Source organism: Lutra lutra, chromosome 18, assembly GCF_902655055.1.
Source record: "Lutra lutra chromosome 18, mLutLut1.2, whole genome shotgun sequence".
NCBI classification, from domain to species: Eukaryota; Metazoa; Chordata; class Mammalia; order Carnivora; family Mustelidae; genus Lutra; species Lutra lutra.
Window position 1 is genome coordinate 11,298,176 of NC_062295.1, and position 15,631 is coordinate 11,313,806.

Genomic DNA, 15,631 nt, shown 5'->3' on the forward strand with positions numbered 1-15,631 from the left:
AACCTGCTTCTCTCTTTCCTCTCTGCTCCTGCTCTCTCTCTCTCTCTCTCAAATAAATAAAGTCTTTTTAAAAAAATGAAATAAATAAAGCTCAGGAAGGGCTTCTGTACTAGTTTCTAATGAGTTGAAGACTTCGTACTTTACTCCCAAAATAGTTAAGAAAAATTAAGATGTCTACCAAATGGGGAAATGCAGTCTTCCATGTCTTCATGTTTTTCTTGACGGAGACAGCCAACTCAACTAAGGAATGATCCTAGAATTGTTTTTTGTTTTGTCTTGTTTTTTTTTGTTTTGTCTTGAGGGGATGTTCTGTTATCAATGCAAATCACACTTCTTTAGAGCTGTAATTCTGTGTATCTGTGAGAGAGTGTTTTAGTCAAAAGTGGCCGAGGCTGGGATGCTCTTGACGGATGAGAAAGAAAAAAGATTTTCTTTTAAGAAAGGTGAGCCAAAAAGCCGTTAAAGAGTAGCAGCCAGGAGAGGCTTTCTCAGCAGAGGGATTGAAATTTCAGCAAATACAAAGAGGGATGATTTTCTCATTGTGATCCAGTGTGTTCCGTGGGGGGCCAGCCCAGGCGAGACCTCGGAAAGCTCAGTTGTGGGGTGTTTCTTTTCAGTCTTAGGAAAGTACTAGCCCCAAGACTAATTTATTATTACCCTGTGATCAGAGGATACTACTCTGGAAGACACGGGCCAGTTTGGGGGTGGGTATCCTGCCCTTTGAGGTCTTTAGATCATTGTGAAGGGACTGGTCCCTCCCACTGCATTCTGAGTCCTGGGGAAATTCCAACATCCCCACAAGGATGTGCCTGAATTCCTAGGGCCTTACTTTCTCACTGTCACCTGGGTCTTGACTTCCTCCTGGCTTGACTGACTTCTCCCTCTGGCTTTTGTGGGAATTCATTTGTCTTCACTCTGGTAAGCATTGAGTCAGTCGGTCAGTCCTTCACTGTGACTTCCAGCACACACAGACACACGCAGACACAGACACACAGAGACACAGACACACACACACTCATGCCCAGAGGCACATAAGCACAAAGGTGTGTCCATGCCTGGACAGGCACAGCTGGACCCACAGACTCAGACTGACAGACACATGACACGGGCACAGACAGTCAGAGACACATCAGACTTGAGTGTGCAGTGACCTTTACAAGGAGCTCAGGGTCTGGAGGGAGTTTTTAATACCAATAACTTTCAAGTGATTATTTTATTTATGTGTGTGTGTGTGTGTGTGTGTGTGTGTGTGTGTGTGTGATTTTATTTATTTATTTGAAAGAGAGAGACAGAGAGAGCATGAGAAGGGAGAGGGACAGTGGGAGAGGGAGAAGCAGACTCCACACTGTGCAAGGAGCCCTACATGGGACTTGATCCCAGGATCTGGAGATCACAACCCCAGCCAAAGGCAGATGCTTAACCAACTGAGTCAGCCACAGGCACCCCAGATCATTATGTATCTTCAAAGTCCCCTGAATGTCTTTCCCTTTCTTCCTTCTTTTACTGTCCCTTCCAAATATTCTTCTCCTCTTTTTTTTTTTCCACTGGAACAGTTCATTACTTCTCAGCTCTCCACTTGCAAACTGCTCTGGGCGTCGCAAGCATGTGTCTTCTCTCACGGATGTGCTCTGCTAAGAAACACACCTCCAGCTTGGGCTTTTCCTCTGGGCAGGTTTGGCCAGGGGAAAAGAGAAGCACAAGTTTTGATCTCCATGCTGGTATGAATTCTGCCACAGACCCTCCCATGACCCTAAAACATTGGCATCGTGTCTTTGTCCTATTGGGCTGCCGACAGAAAGACCATAAACGTGGTGTCTCATAAACAGTGTTGATTTCTCACAGTTCTGGTGACTGGGGTGTCCAATATCAAGGTGCCAGCAGGTTTTGGTGTCTGGTGAGAGCCTCTTCCTAGGTCCGCACTCAGCCATCTTCTTTTTGGGTCCTCGCATGGCGGAAGAACTGAGGGAGATCTCTGGGGTCTTTCCACTCCCAGGGGCTCCACTCTCCTGACCTAATCACCTCCCAAAGACCCCACCTCCTAATGTCATCCCTTTGGGGGTTAGGTTTCAACATATGAATTTGGTGGGATGAAAACGCTGAGACCATGGCCAGTGATTACCATTTAGATAGGGTTTGGATTGGTGGGAATGGTCGTGGTTTTAGCCATCGCTACCTGGTAGGATTGTTGGGAAGACCATACGACAGGGAGAGGATAGTAATTTTGGTGGATAGTGGTGGTGTCTACTGTGGATTTACGATCCTCTTCTAAGTCAACTTATGACCTAGTATTCTCGGGGATCCCTGTCCTGTCTCTTGGAACGTGCGAAGCTCTTTTCTGGCTCCCGGCTTTGGGTGTGCTGGTCTCTCTACTTGGGGTTCTTCTCCCATTCTGGATATGTTCAGCAACTCAGTGTCTCAGTCTTGGTGTCGTTATCTTAGAAAAGCTTTTCCGGACCTTAGTGATTTCCTTCACAGCATTTGGCAGAGCTCCCAATCACTTTAGTTTTCTTTTGAACTTAATCTGGAGTCTGTTCTCCTCCCCTAGGCAGTAAACTCTCTGAGGACCAGAACTCTGTCTTGTTGTTGAATGAAACACCCCCTCCTCTAAACCCTCCCCCAAGAAATGGATAGCTCATAAGGGACTTCTTTCTTTTTTTTTTAATTTTTATTAACATATAATGTATTATTTTCCCCAGGGGTACAGGTCTATGAATCATCAGGCTTACACATTTCACAGCACTCACCATAGCACATACCCTCCCAAGTGTCCATCACCCAGCCACCCCCATTCTTCCCCCACTACCCCCCCAACAACCCTTAGTTTGTTAAGGGCCTTATTTCTTTCTTTTTTTTTTTTTTAAGATTTTATTTATTTATTTGACAGAGAGAAATCACAAGTAAGCAGAGAGGCAGGCAGAGAGAGAGGAGGAAGCAGGCTCCCTGCTGAGCAGAAAGCCCGATGCGGGGCTCGAACCCAGGACCTGGGATCATGACCTGAGCCGAAGGCAGTGGCTTAACCCACTGAGCCACCCAGGCGCCCCAAGGACCTTATTTCTTACACCTGGTTTTGAATGGACACTTTCCAGGTTGCTCCTAGAAAACCCTGTCAACGATAACTAGTTGTTAGGTAAATTTAGCATCTCATTTTTTTTTAAGATTTTATTTATTATTTGAGAAGGAGAGAGAGAGAAGGAGGGAGAGGAAGAGAGCATCTTCTTCTTTCTTGTTTATTTATTTATTTTTAATTTTTTAAATTTAAATTCAATTAATTAACATAATATACTGTTGGTTTCACAGGTAGAGGTCAGTGATTCATCAGTCTTTTTTTTTTTTTTAAGATTTCATTTATTTATTTGATAGAGACACAGAAAGAGAGGGAACATGAGCAGGGGGAGTGGGAGAGAGAGAAGCAAGCTTCCCGCTGAGCAGGGAACCTGATACGGGGCTCGATCCCAGGACTCTGGGATCATGACCTGAGCCGAAGACAGAGGCTTTAACCCACTGAGCCACCCAGGTGCCCCAACTTTGACACTTTAAAGAAAATACCAGTTTTGTATCTTGTAGAATGTCACTCCATTTGGATTTGTCTGCTGTTTTCTGCAGATACCGCAGCAGTTGTGAGTTCTAGGGGAGGAGCCACAGAGGTGAAGTGCCCTTCTTATCAAATTGTATCCAGGGCACATAAAAACATAACACAGTACCAGTGAGGTTAACTTCAATCACTTGGTTACTGTGGTGTTTATAGGGTTTCTTCAATGTGCAATTACTATTTTTCTCTTTATAACTAATAAATATCATGGGAGGGGAACTTCAAGACTATCCTGTTCCTCCTCAAACTTTTGCCCACTTAAATTTTAACATCCATGGTCGGATCTTAGGGCAGCACTTACTACTCTGCTTTCCAATGGTGATTTTTTTCCCCCTCATTCACTCCGCATTCACTTACTGATTTTGGGGAAAGGGCGGTACAAGCAAGCAGGGGAGGGACAAAGGAAGAAGAATAGAGAGACTCTTCAGCATAGTGCCTGACTCAGGGCTCAATCTCAACAACCCTGAGATCATGACCTGAGCTGAACCCAAGAGTCAGATCCTTAACCGACTGAGTCACCCGGGTACCCTTCACCCTACATTGATCAATTGTACATCTTCTTTAAGGAGAGAGACTCCTTCCCTTCCTTCTTTCCTTCTTTCCTTCCTTCCATCAATATGAACTCAAGGGTTAAGCCTTATAATCCAATGCTGTTGTTTTTTGTTGCGTAAATTGTTCCAGCTTTGGCCACTCCTTCAGGTTGGCTCCTTTATCCTCTCAATAAGCACCCAGACTTTTTAAAGCAATTCCCTACTTTCTGGCACTGCATGGTCTCCCCGGCTCATCTTGTATTTTCCCTGCCTCAGCTCTGGAAGCAACCACTTCTCCCAGGAGCCCTGGTTCCTTTTATTGGAGTATGGTGTTTAGAAACCAAGATAGGAGTGGTAAGTGTGCTCATCGCTGCTGAGGAATCCTTGTTTCTAGGACCTCTCAGTGTTCAGAGCTTGGAAATATGTATATTAATCCATGCAAACACATCCATATTTATTTATTTATGTATCTTTCTATTTATTAAAAAACTAGTTCATTACAAGACTACTGATTGTAACTCAACACCCCAGGATCATTCTAGCCTCCCTCCTTATTTGTAATTTCCTTTATTTGTAACATCTTTTTTTTTTCATTGAAGGGCTGATCCCTAAATCTTGATACATTGTAAAACACATTCCTCTCTCATCCCTCCCTACTTCCTTTCTCCCCTAGAAATGGCTGGCATGAGAATTCAAGGTTGAACACTGGATACCGCTGTCAGAAGCTAGACAGAAAAAGAACCCAGCAGATTTCATGGTCCTAGTGCAAAAAGCACTAATTACATACTTAATATTTTATTGGCAATAGGGTACATGAGGTCAGCCCAGGCTCTGGAATGTAAGCTTATTGTTCCAGCCAAATGAGTCAGTTGAAATGGAAATACAGATTTATTTGAGCAGCTGTCTATCAACAAAGTCTTGGGGGTGGATGGAAAAAAGGGTAGTTTTTCTGTTTTCTGCTCTAGCCCTCTGGAGAAAACTCTCACCTACTGATCCCCTTAACTTGACCTCTGTCCTTGCTACCGAAAGCACCTTGCCTCTAGTGGCTGCCTTCTTATCTCCTTGCTGACTTCTGCCCGTCCTGCTCCAAAATCCATGTTGGTCTCATGTTGTCCTGTGACTCCCCATCTTGATTTCTCTCTTCACAGACGCTTGTGAACTTTCACCAGAAAGTAGATCCTTAGCAGAAAACTTTCATGGCTGGGGCTTCAGAATCATTTCCATCAGAAAAACCTAGTTTACATTTTCCTTTATTTTGTCGTCTGAGGTTTGGTTTCTGTTCCCTGTCCTTGTAACACTTCGGGTGTGGGGAGTTTTGTTTTTCCGTTCTTTCATACCAGCTTGGAGTCGTTCAGCATGAAACCTCAGGAATGTTTTCTTGAAAACCCAAATTTTGCCCACTGTGCTCCAGATACCTGACGATAAGGAAGGAGACCAGGAGTTGCCCAGCCTGACGGCATACAGAGTGTTTTTTATTTGAACCTCAAAAGCCTGACTCTTTTAGCTGCCCCCCCACGCCCCCGGGAAGAAAGAAGTAAGCCTGTTCCAGGTATTATTATTTGTGTGTGTTATCAAGGATTGCAGAAGCCCACAGCCCTGTTGGGCTGGGATCCTGCCACTCCCATAGCCAGGGCTGCGGGCTACCTTCACAGTGCTTGGGCTGACCAGGAATGAACCCAGAGTCAAGTCCATAAGAGGGGGAGCTTCAGGAGAGCCCATATTTTCTTAGCTGTGTCCAGGTAGCCTGATACTGGTAACCACAGACTTCCTGAGGCGGAGCTGACTGGGCAGCTTTCCGGGGGGCGCCAGGGGTGCTAAACCATTGTGGGCACTGAACCATCAAGGAGACAATGAAGAATTCATTTCGGGAATTCCAAGAATACTCTTCATTCTTGGAGGCAATGCTTAGCAAAGTCACTTAGGGCTGGCGGGAAGGGAGGGAGCATGTGGTAAGTAATCATGTTAATAATGACAGCTACAGGGCCACGCTCGGTAGTGGCAGTAGGGAGTAGTAAGGAGACAATGACAGTAAAGGCAACAGTGATGAACGTGGCTGAAATTTAATTCAGTTCTTATATTTCATTGAATTCTCACAATGGGGCAAGGCAGGAACTGTCTTTAGTCCCATCTGACCGCTAAGAAACTGGGACTCAGGATAGAATAAATATGGCGCTTGTGGTCACAGAGCTGCAAAGTGGCAGAGGCTGAATTAGAATCCCAAAGCTGCTTTCCGAAATACTTGGCTGTTGGTAGTCTTCTTGGGAGGGTTTCTCTTGTAAGCTGTAGGGCTTTGGTTTTGCTGAGCTGTGTATTCAGATGGCTATGGCTGATGCTGATGTGTAAGTCTCTCCCCACCTCCACTTGATGGCAGCCATCAAGACCCCATCCTCTACAAGGCTGCAATCCAATGGAGGAGGCACATCTACACTGTTTGTAGGACCATGCTCTGGGGGACGATCCCAGCACCGAGGATGGGGTTGTCAAACTGAGTATCTGAAGATTTGGCTGGTGTTTGGAGGCAGGGAGGTAGGCATGGAGGGACAGCATGCCAGGCAGAGGGACGAGCATGAGTCAAAGCACAGAGGCCTGAAATAACAGTGTGTGGTCCTCAGTGGTAGGGACCCTGTCGTACTCTACCATCACATGATGAGCCCCTCATAATGCAAGGGTGTCTGGCTTGCCAGTGCATCAGAATCACCGGGAAGCCCCATGAAAATGCCGAGGCCTGGGCTGTACCCGAGCCATATGGAGCCAGAAGCTTCAGGACCCCTGCCTGACCTTTCTTGCTTGTCCAGTTGGGGTTTGACCCATAACAGAAAAGTTTTTCTTGAGTGAACAAATGACCAAATGACCACACTGTATACCTCAGTCAGGATAGACTCGCACACGCTAGGACAACCAAATTCACAGTGGCTTAAAACGATGAAAGTTTAGGTTTTGTTCACCTTCTCTGTCCACATGGGTTGCTGGGGGCTCCACTCAACAGAGCAGCAGCCCAGAAGTGACACCCACTCCCTCTGCTCACACTCCTGGGCCTGGACTAGTCACGTGACCCTACCCAGGTGGACCAGGAAGTTCCACCTTGCACGTGCCCAAAAGGTAGAAGACCAGAGGTCACCAGTGAATGGCACAGATGAAGCCCAGGCTCTAGGAAGCTGGGATCATCAACTTCATTTTCGTGTCACAGTGAAACTGCAAAAGCTTGCTCAGGGCCAGGTTGAAAATACGGAATTGGATTTGAGTTCGTTTTTAATTTTTTCCTGGCTAAAGACCTTTTTCCTTTCTTTCCTTCCTTCCTTTCCTCCTTCCTTCCTAATGAAGGTGGATGATGCATGGTGTTAAACTTAGTGGTTAAAAGCAGCCTGGGATCTGGATTGCCTCCAGAACTTGGGCTCCATGGCCTTACCAGAGGTGGGGCTGGGCAAGTAACAGAACCACTATGTGCCTATCCGCGAGATAGCCAAAGGATGGTAAGGGCAAAGGAAGGAAGTGTCTTCTGGAATAAAACGCTTGGAATCAGGTAGTGCTTATCGGAGTGGGATTGATATTGTCCCGGGGAGGGAGAGATAGAGGTGAAAAGTTGGTCAGGATTTGGGGCAGCCCCTGACACAGTCAGGGAAGAGGTACACCTGTTGCCCATAAGCTGTTCCCTTGTCCTGCTTGCGCCCCTGTGAATGTTTGGGCTGCAAGGAACAGAGAAGCCAACACGAGTTGATGTAACCATTCGCTTTAACTCCGGGAAGGAGGTCAGTCCAGCAGCTTGGCGATGTAGTCAAGGACCCAAGGTCTTTGGTTTCTCTGTTTCTCTGCCAGATAGCCCCTATCTTATCTTGCAGCTGTGGGCAAAGCTGTGGGGGCAGTGGGGTTTCCATGGAAGGCGGGGAGAGTGAGCTGGCTTTCTGGTACTCTCCCGGACAGCAGAGAAAGTTCCCTTTGTTGCTGCCCTAGTGAGTTTCTCTCTGAGTCTCCTAGGATCCATCTGACTTTGCCCTGTGAGGGGTCCATGTTCTTGGTGGGAATGCTAGCTGGTTTAAGCAGAGAGGGGAACACGATAAAGGATGTTACGTACCCCACAGAATCATGGCGAGGGCTGGAGAAAAGAGATTGGAGCTAAGCTTCTAGGAAAAATGCCTCAAAGCACCTGGCAGACCTGGCCCCCAGGAGCTAACCACCACTCTGCCTAAGCTTGTTCTCGCTGGTGCAGCTTCTCCATCGGGACCTCTACCTGCAGCCACCGTCTCCCAAACCAGCTGCTTTGGCCACTAGTCACTTCCACAGAACTGAGGCTCATGATCGGATTCAGCTTCATGTGAGGCCTCTGCCCAGCAGAGCCTGCATAATATCCCTTGTCCTAGTTACAAGGGAGGTGGGAGATTTGCATCCTGCTTTCTACTCTGGGGTGCCAGGGCTTGCAATGTGATATTTCGTCAAATTCTGATTGGCTAGTCATCTGACAGCTGTGTCACTACAGCCTGCCCATCCTTGACCAAGCACTGGTGGGGCAGAGGTGGTAGGATCCCATAATGAGCTTGGATTTGCCCAGCGGGGCAAGATGTGTATGTGGGGACCAATGTCATAGCTCCAGTTGGGTTTCCTACTCTGCTGTCCCAATGTGCTCATGGTACACACAGGTCTGGGATGCCTCTTAGGGCCTCCGTCCACCCTCCCTTCCCAGCCCCCCAAAACTTACCTATGCCTTGCTGATCTATGCTGTCTTTCCCTATCTCTGGAATGATCTCCCCTCTCCTCCTCACCTAGTTCACTCTGATGCATCCTTCAAAACTCGGTTCAAGCAAGTTCTTTCCTACCCTTCCATCCATCCTGACTTCTTTCCTTTTTTTTAGTCACTTGCTCTTCTTTTTATATTTATCACATAATATGCCAACACCCATTAGTCAAATTTTTTGATACCTGTCTCTTCCTCTAGGCCATACATGTGAGGTGGGCATGGACCGTGCCTATCTTGCTGATGGCTTCTAACACAATAACTGAAGCTTAAATCCTTAGCAAGTTTTTATTGAACAAATGAGTGCTAGACAAATCACATAATAAAAAAAAAATCTCCTGGGCCAGAAGGCATTTTAATAGTGCTTTTTGGACATTCTCCCTCAGAGGTGTGCATATTAGAATCACCCCTGGGCTTTTTGTTTGTTTATTTTTGTGCCATCCAAGTGTAATGTGCTTTTGGACACCGCTGTGTTCATTCCTTCCCCGATGAGGCTTACTTCCATAGCAAGACACTGCCATTCATGGGAACGTGCGGCATGCCTTGTGTAGGGGGGAAGGCTTACTTTATTTGGGGTACAATGGCCTGAGTGTGTGGCAGCTTCAGTTCCTCTAAAAACCTCCTCCCAAGTCATGATGTCACTGTGGTTCTATTAATCCCCAACCACACCGAAATTTTCTTAAGAAGTCTCAGATTAAATTTTCTTTTTCTCTTCACTTTTGCCAACAACTTAAAAATATTTGGGTAGCTTCTCATCTCTGAGGGGAGCCTTTTATAAAACTGGCTCCCAGCATCCCAGGAAACAGGGAAGAGAGAGGGCATTTGAGGTTCAGGAGCCTCTGGTCTCTTTCCACAATTGAGGGGGGGATTGTGGGGGTCATTTTGTCCATTAAAGAGCATTTATTGTTTGCTAGAAACTAATTTTATTTCCCTGCCTGAGCAGATAAGGTCATATCCTCCACCTTGATTGGGCATGGGGACAGAATAAAACATGACAGACATTGCACCCATGGTAAAAATAGGTATAATTTACTGAGAGCTTAATCAGTGTAAGGCACTTTTCTACATGCTTCATGTATATTAACCTGGCTAATCCTCCCAACAAACTCTTTATGTCCTTATTTTAGATGAGAATACTAAAGCACAGTCCACCCAGAGGAGAACATCTGGTGTCTTATGACCTAGAGCCCCAATCTCAGGGAATTTCCTGGTTTTCAGTTGTGTGACAACATGGGCATTTGGGACAGTGAAGAACCTTGTTAGTCACAGAGGCCAAAGTCTGTGGTTCTGGGGACAGACAAACCTGGGGTGCAACCCCAGCCCTCCCACTTACTACCTGTGTACGCTTGGGGAATTTCACTCCCATCTTGGCCCTTTGATTTCTTTATCTGAAACAGGGACAGCCATACCTCCTGCATGGGGTTTTCGGGAGGACTTAGTGAGTGAATGGACAGTACTGAGAGTAGTGCTTGGCACCTGGTAGCTGTCCATCGATGTGGTTTCCCCTTTCTTTCTCACTTCCTCCATCAGCTGGACTGTGTGATTTTGGTACATGGAGGGGCACTCGTAACCTCTGGTCTGCAGAGAATGGCCATGTTTCTGGAGGGAGTGGACAGCCTGGGAGAATGGGTAGGCCAATGTTTGCTGATGTTAATGTGACTGTCAGGTGGGCTGGATAAGCCCATGCAGCCTTGATGCAAGAGGAAGGGGTAGCTAGAACCTCCCAGGCTCTTGATTTCACAGCTTGCTGGCCCCGATGAACCAGCTTATGCTTACTCATGTGACTTAGGTGCTAGGCAGTACTGGGCTCTGGACTCAGGCTTAGGTTCATATCCTGTCTGACTATGGGAGCTCAGGCCAGGTTCTCCATCTACCCCAGTGTTCGTTGTCCTTTGAAGAATATATCCTATGAAGAATTAACTTGGAAGAATATTGGTAGCAACCTTGAAATGCCCTCAATGGTTGCTAGCTAGCCCCTTTGCTTTAGAAACAATGATATAGGGGCACGTGGGTGGCTCAGTTGGTTAAGCGCCCAACTCTTGATTTCAACTCAGGTCGTGATCTCGGGGTCCTGGATTGAGCCCCAGGTAGAGCTCTGTGCTCTGTGGGGAGCCTCCTTGAGGATTCTCTCCCTCTCCCTCTGCCCCTCCTCCTACTTTGTCTGTCTCTCTATAAAATAAATAAATAAATATAAAAGAAACAAACCAAACAAACAATAATATAATGTGAAGAGTTCACCCCCGGGGAAGAAGGCACACCTTTCTCTGCATCCCCTAACATGTGTATTCTAGCTCTTTGTCCTGCGTCCCATTCTACTGTGCTCTCTACAATCAAAAGGCCACCAGTCTAAAGAGAAGACAATTAAATATAAGAATATAAATAGTCCCATAGTTTTCATTCAGGGCCCTACACTGAGTCTGGCACAGGGAGGCCTTAGGGAGCTCGTGTCCTGCCGGAGAAGCATCTTCTGGACAGCAGCTCCATCAAACCATAGAGGTGAGAGCAGCCGGTCTCCTAAGGAGCGCCCGCCTCCTCTCACCTTGGTGAACCTTGGGAGGGAAGTAGAGACGGGCTGATGAGACTCAGCGTCCTCAGCCAAAGAAGGGCCAAGGCCAGGGCCTGGCGTGGTCATGGAGGCCAATAAAATGGGGCTTTGGCTTGGGCGGCAGACAACCCCGGACGCCAATTCCTAGCAGTGTGACCTGGGGCTATTTACTTAATCTAGCCAAGCCTCCGTCTTCTCCTCGCTGGAGTGGGGAGGATGGTAGTACCCACTTCGCGGGGCTGTTGTGAGGGGAGTTGCAACAGTACTCTGCGCCCAGTGAGCACTCCCAGACCTGCTGCTAGATTACTGCCGTCAGTGTGGTCTGAGCCTCTGCAAAGGCTGGCAGGTCCGGGGCCCCGGGCGGGCGCATGCGCACCCGGCCGGCCAGGTGAGGGGAGTCGGCAGTCGCGCACCTGGCTTTTAACCCTTCGTGGTCACGGACGTGGGCGGAATGGCTGCAGGAGCCCGGACGCCGGGTCGCGAGCACGGCTTGGCCTAACCCCGCGGCGGGGCGCGGCTGCTGGGGAACGGGCAGTGCCGGCTCCAGGCCGGGGTCCGCGCTAGCGGCGCTGCGCCCGGGGGAGGGCGGGGGAGCGCCGACGGGAGCGAAGTCTCGCGAGATCGCGCGCGGCGGCGGCGGCGGCGGCGGCAGCGGCGGCGGCGGCGGTGGCCCGGGAGGTGAGCTGCGGGCGCCGGTGGCGGCCGTTGCGGGCTGAGGAGGGGTGAGGGTGGCGGAGACGCAGGGCCGGGCGGGGGAGCGGGCCCGGCGAGCGGCCCGCGTCCTGGGGCGCCCGCCCCGGTGTGCCCGGCGGCCGCAGCGGAGCCGCCCGCCCTGTCCGCGCTGTCCCGGGACCCGCGCGGGCGAGGCGGGGCGGGGCGGCCGGGCCGGGCCGGGGCCGGCCGGGCCGGTCCGGTCCCCTTCGCGGCCGGGCCCCACGCTCGGGTGCGACCCCGGGGGCCCGCCTCGGTTCCCGTGGGCGGCGGGGTTGACGCCAGGACTCGGTGCCGCTGGCCACAGCAGCACGGTTTACCGAGTCTTTGCAGTCTGCCGGACACTTAACTTGCGCCGCTCCTGGGCTGCACAGAGAGGTGAAGCGCTCAGCCCAGAGTCACACTGCGGGGAAGCGGTGGGGTGGCGGGTTCAAACCCAGGCGCCCACGCCCGGTCTTTGCCTCCCATCCTTCTCCCCACCCCCACCCGCAGGGTTTTCGGGCTCAAATTCCAGTCCTAGGGTCCCAGTTGGGCTGCAGAAGCTGTGTGGGAGCCCCCCTGGGATTGGGTGCAGCATGCTATGTGAGTTTCTTAGGGGAGGGTCTTCGACTTTTGTCGTATTCCCAGAAGGGTTCCTGACCCCCCAAATGGACAGGAACTCTCGTTGGGGCTTCGCTTAAGACCAGAAATGGCCTTTAGAGCAGCCGATGTGCGCCAGGGATGGGTTGTCAGGCTGAATACAAGTGAGATATTGGAGCCCAGGGCTTGCCTTAAGCAGAGGAAACTTTCAAGTTTGATTTTGGTTAAGCACGTGATTCCACTCTTTGGAAGCGGTGGTTCTCAGCCTTGTCAGAACCAAGGCCCCTCCCCCTTTGCAGCAAACTTTTGTAAAGCCCACCTTACTGAAATTCATCAACAACGTAACCCATGTACACACGTAATTGAAAATCAGTATGATGCTCCAGTTTACACGTAAGGGACGAATACAGGAAAAATGTATGACAGAAATGGCCACATCATTTACATCTAGCGCGGTACTGGGTGCTTCCACCTGTTTCTAATGAAAGATGTTTGGACTGATGAGCAGTAAAACTATCAGCATTTTCAAACAAGAAAAGGAAAGAGCAAAGATAGAGATAGATCCTGGCATGGAGGGGGAGGGGAGCAGAGGGGGAACCTAAGTGTTGGGATAACCTATTTATGATAATAGAGGAACAGCTTAGATGGAAGTAAGGATGGCATGCCAAGATAGATTACAGAGTCAGTCAACACCTAAATAATAGCAGTATATTATGGAGGCCTCTATGGAGGGGACCGTATTTTCAGTCTACATTATATGGGACCTTTGTGTCACAAACTTTGAGATGCTACTACCTTGAGCCACAACTCTGGAATCCTACCACTTATCACTGATAACGGATAAAAGATGGAAATTTTTGGATTCAGGGTCAATGCCTCATTAGTTCAGATATGCTTAGTATTAATGATGTTGAGTTAACAATGTGTGATGTGAGGAAAGAGCCACTAATTTCAGACATAAAGTATCTCAACTTGTCTCACTTTAGCTGCCTTCTCCTAAATTACTGGGGTTCCCCCATAATTGCTTATAAAAACTTTTCAGTGTTATGTTCTAAAGTGATGCCAGTTTATGGTGACTAATCTGGCTAGACTTTTTTTTTTTTTTAAAGATTTTATTTATTTGTCAGAGAGAGAGAGTGAGCACAGGCAGACAGAATGGCAGGCAGAGGCAGAGGGAGAAGCAGGTTCCCTGACGAACAAGGAGCCCGATGCGGGACTTGATCCCAGCACGCTGGGATCATGACCTGAGCCGAAGGCAGCTGCTTAACCAACTGAGCCACCCAGGCGTCCCAATCTGGCCTAGACTTTTTAAAGATTCTCAGAACCAGCATGGATTTTCATTATGTGGGTCTGTTCCATGCATTGTGTGAAATCCAGCATCTTGGTCTCCAAACACTAAATGACAGTCTTGTCCCCCAGTTACTTTTTTTTTTTTTAAAGATTTTATTTATTTATTTATTTATTTGACAGAGAGAGAGATCACAAGTAGACAGAGAGGCAGGCAGAGAGAGAGAGAGGGGGAAGCAGGCTCCCAGCTGAGCAGAGAGCCCGATGCGGGGCTCGATCCCAGGACCCTGAGATCATGACCTGAGCCGAAGGCAGTGGCTTAACCCACTGAGCCACCCAGGCGCCCCTCCCCCAGTTACTTTTACATCGAAGCATCTCTCTTAGAGGACAGTACCAGCCTCCCAAGATTTACTCTAAACAGCAATCCACTCTCCAGTATAACAGGAAAGGGGGCAGAATTTAACTGACAAACAATTTTTGTTGGAAAAAAATTTTCCCCTGTTCTTTCTGAGGTAACTGACATGCCAGAAAGGTAGGCTCTTGGCTCATGACAGTCTCATTGATTGTTCTAGAATCTCAGATGGGAGATAAAGTTAGTACCTATGTCCCTTTGAAAAATTTGCTTCATTGAGATTCTTGTTAGAAATGCTGACAGCTCAACACCTGAATGAGTGAGGAATAGAAGGTTGGAATGGACTTGGGATGGGACAGTGATAATGTGTAGAATAAAAAGGTCTAAATTAAAGTAAGATATAAATTAGTGTAACCATTTATTAAATAGCCTTTTTTGTTCTTGCTAGTATCCATATTAGAGAATTTAGAAAATTTAGATGTGTATGAAGGTGAAAATAAAATGTCCTGTAATCACATAGGTCCTCAGTCCTCCTAGTGTGGCATATTAGAAATTGTCTTTTCCTTTGAAGCTGTTTATCTTGCCACCAGGAGGAAAATGCTGAGTCAAAAAGTTCTACTCAGTCTAATCTATGGCTGTAGTGTAACATTGTACATTCCTTCAACTCTTGTTAAATCTGCAAAGCAAATTTATTTTTTTGTTGAATGGATATGGTGCTGTGAAGTCTTTATTGTTCATTGCTTGTTACTTTTGAAAGGTGCTGTGAAAACAAACAAGTAAAGACTCTTGTCAAAATAGAACCGTAAGGTATATAAAATTGACTAGAGTTAGATACATTAAATACTTTCAGATTGGAAAATTATCCAGACTGCGAGTAATTAACTTTTATTACTTTGAACAAGTAGTATCATGTTGCAGGGTAAAAAGAGGCCACTCCTCTTTTTTTCTTCAGTACTTTTTTAGAAAATCACTACTTGAAAAATACATATAATTTGTAGCAAAGCGAAACAAATAATATGAATTACAGAGATACTGAGACTTCCAGTTGCCAGGTGTGGGGATACATTGTTAAGTGAGCCAAAATCCGTGCCTTTTTAGATGAAAAGGAATAACTTACTGTGTACATATCTTTGAGCTTTATAATTAAGCTATTTCATTCTTTTAAAGATGCATATCTAAAATGGAATGCTATCTTAAAATTGGCATGTCATGTTTTAATTGGCAACTTCTCTTAGCAGTACATGAAATAATTGTGTGTCCGAGAATTGATGGTGTCTTACATTCAGTGAAATAGGGAATATGTAGGAATTTC

At 47.5% G+C, this 15,631-nt stretch overlaps 1 protein-coding gene across 4 annotated transcripts in view; it reads left to right on the forward strand.

Annotated features, from left to right (window-relative positions):
• Positions 1-15,631, forward strand: part of MRTFB (myocardin related transcription factor B) — a 250,959-nt gene that overhangs the window by 46,103 nt on the left and 189,225 nt on the right. For 2 of the 4 annotated variants that reach the window (XM_047713406.1, XM_047713410.1), the window contains exon 1: positions 11,926-12,068. The exons of 1 other annotated variant lie outside the window; for it this stretch is intronic. The gene's annotated coding sequence lies outside the window, so the exon portion shown is untranslated. Of the gene's footprint in view, positions 1-11,924; positions 12,069-15,631 lie in introns of those variants that run through there. One more of the 4 variants, XR_007124392.1, reaches the window with a different exon arrangement.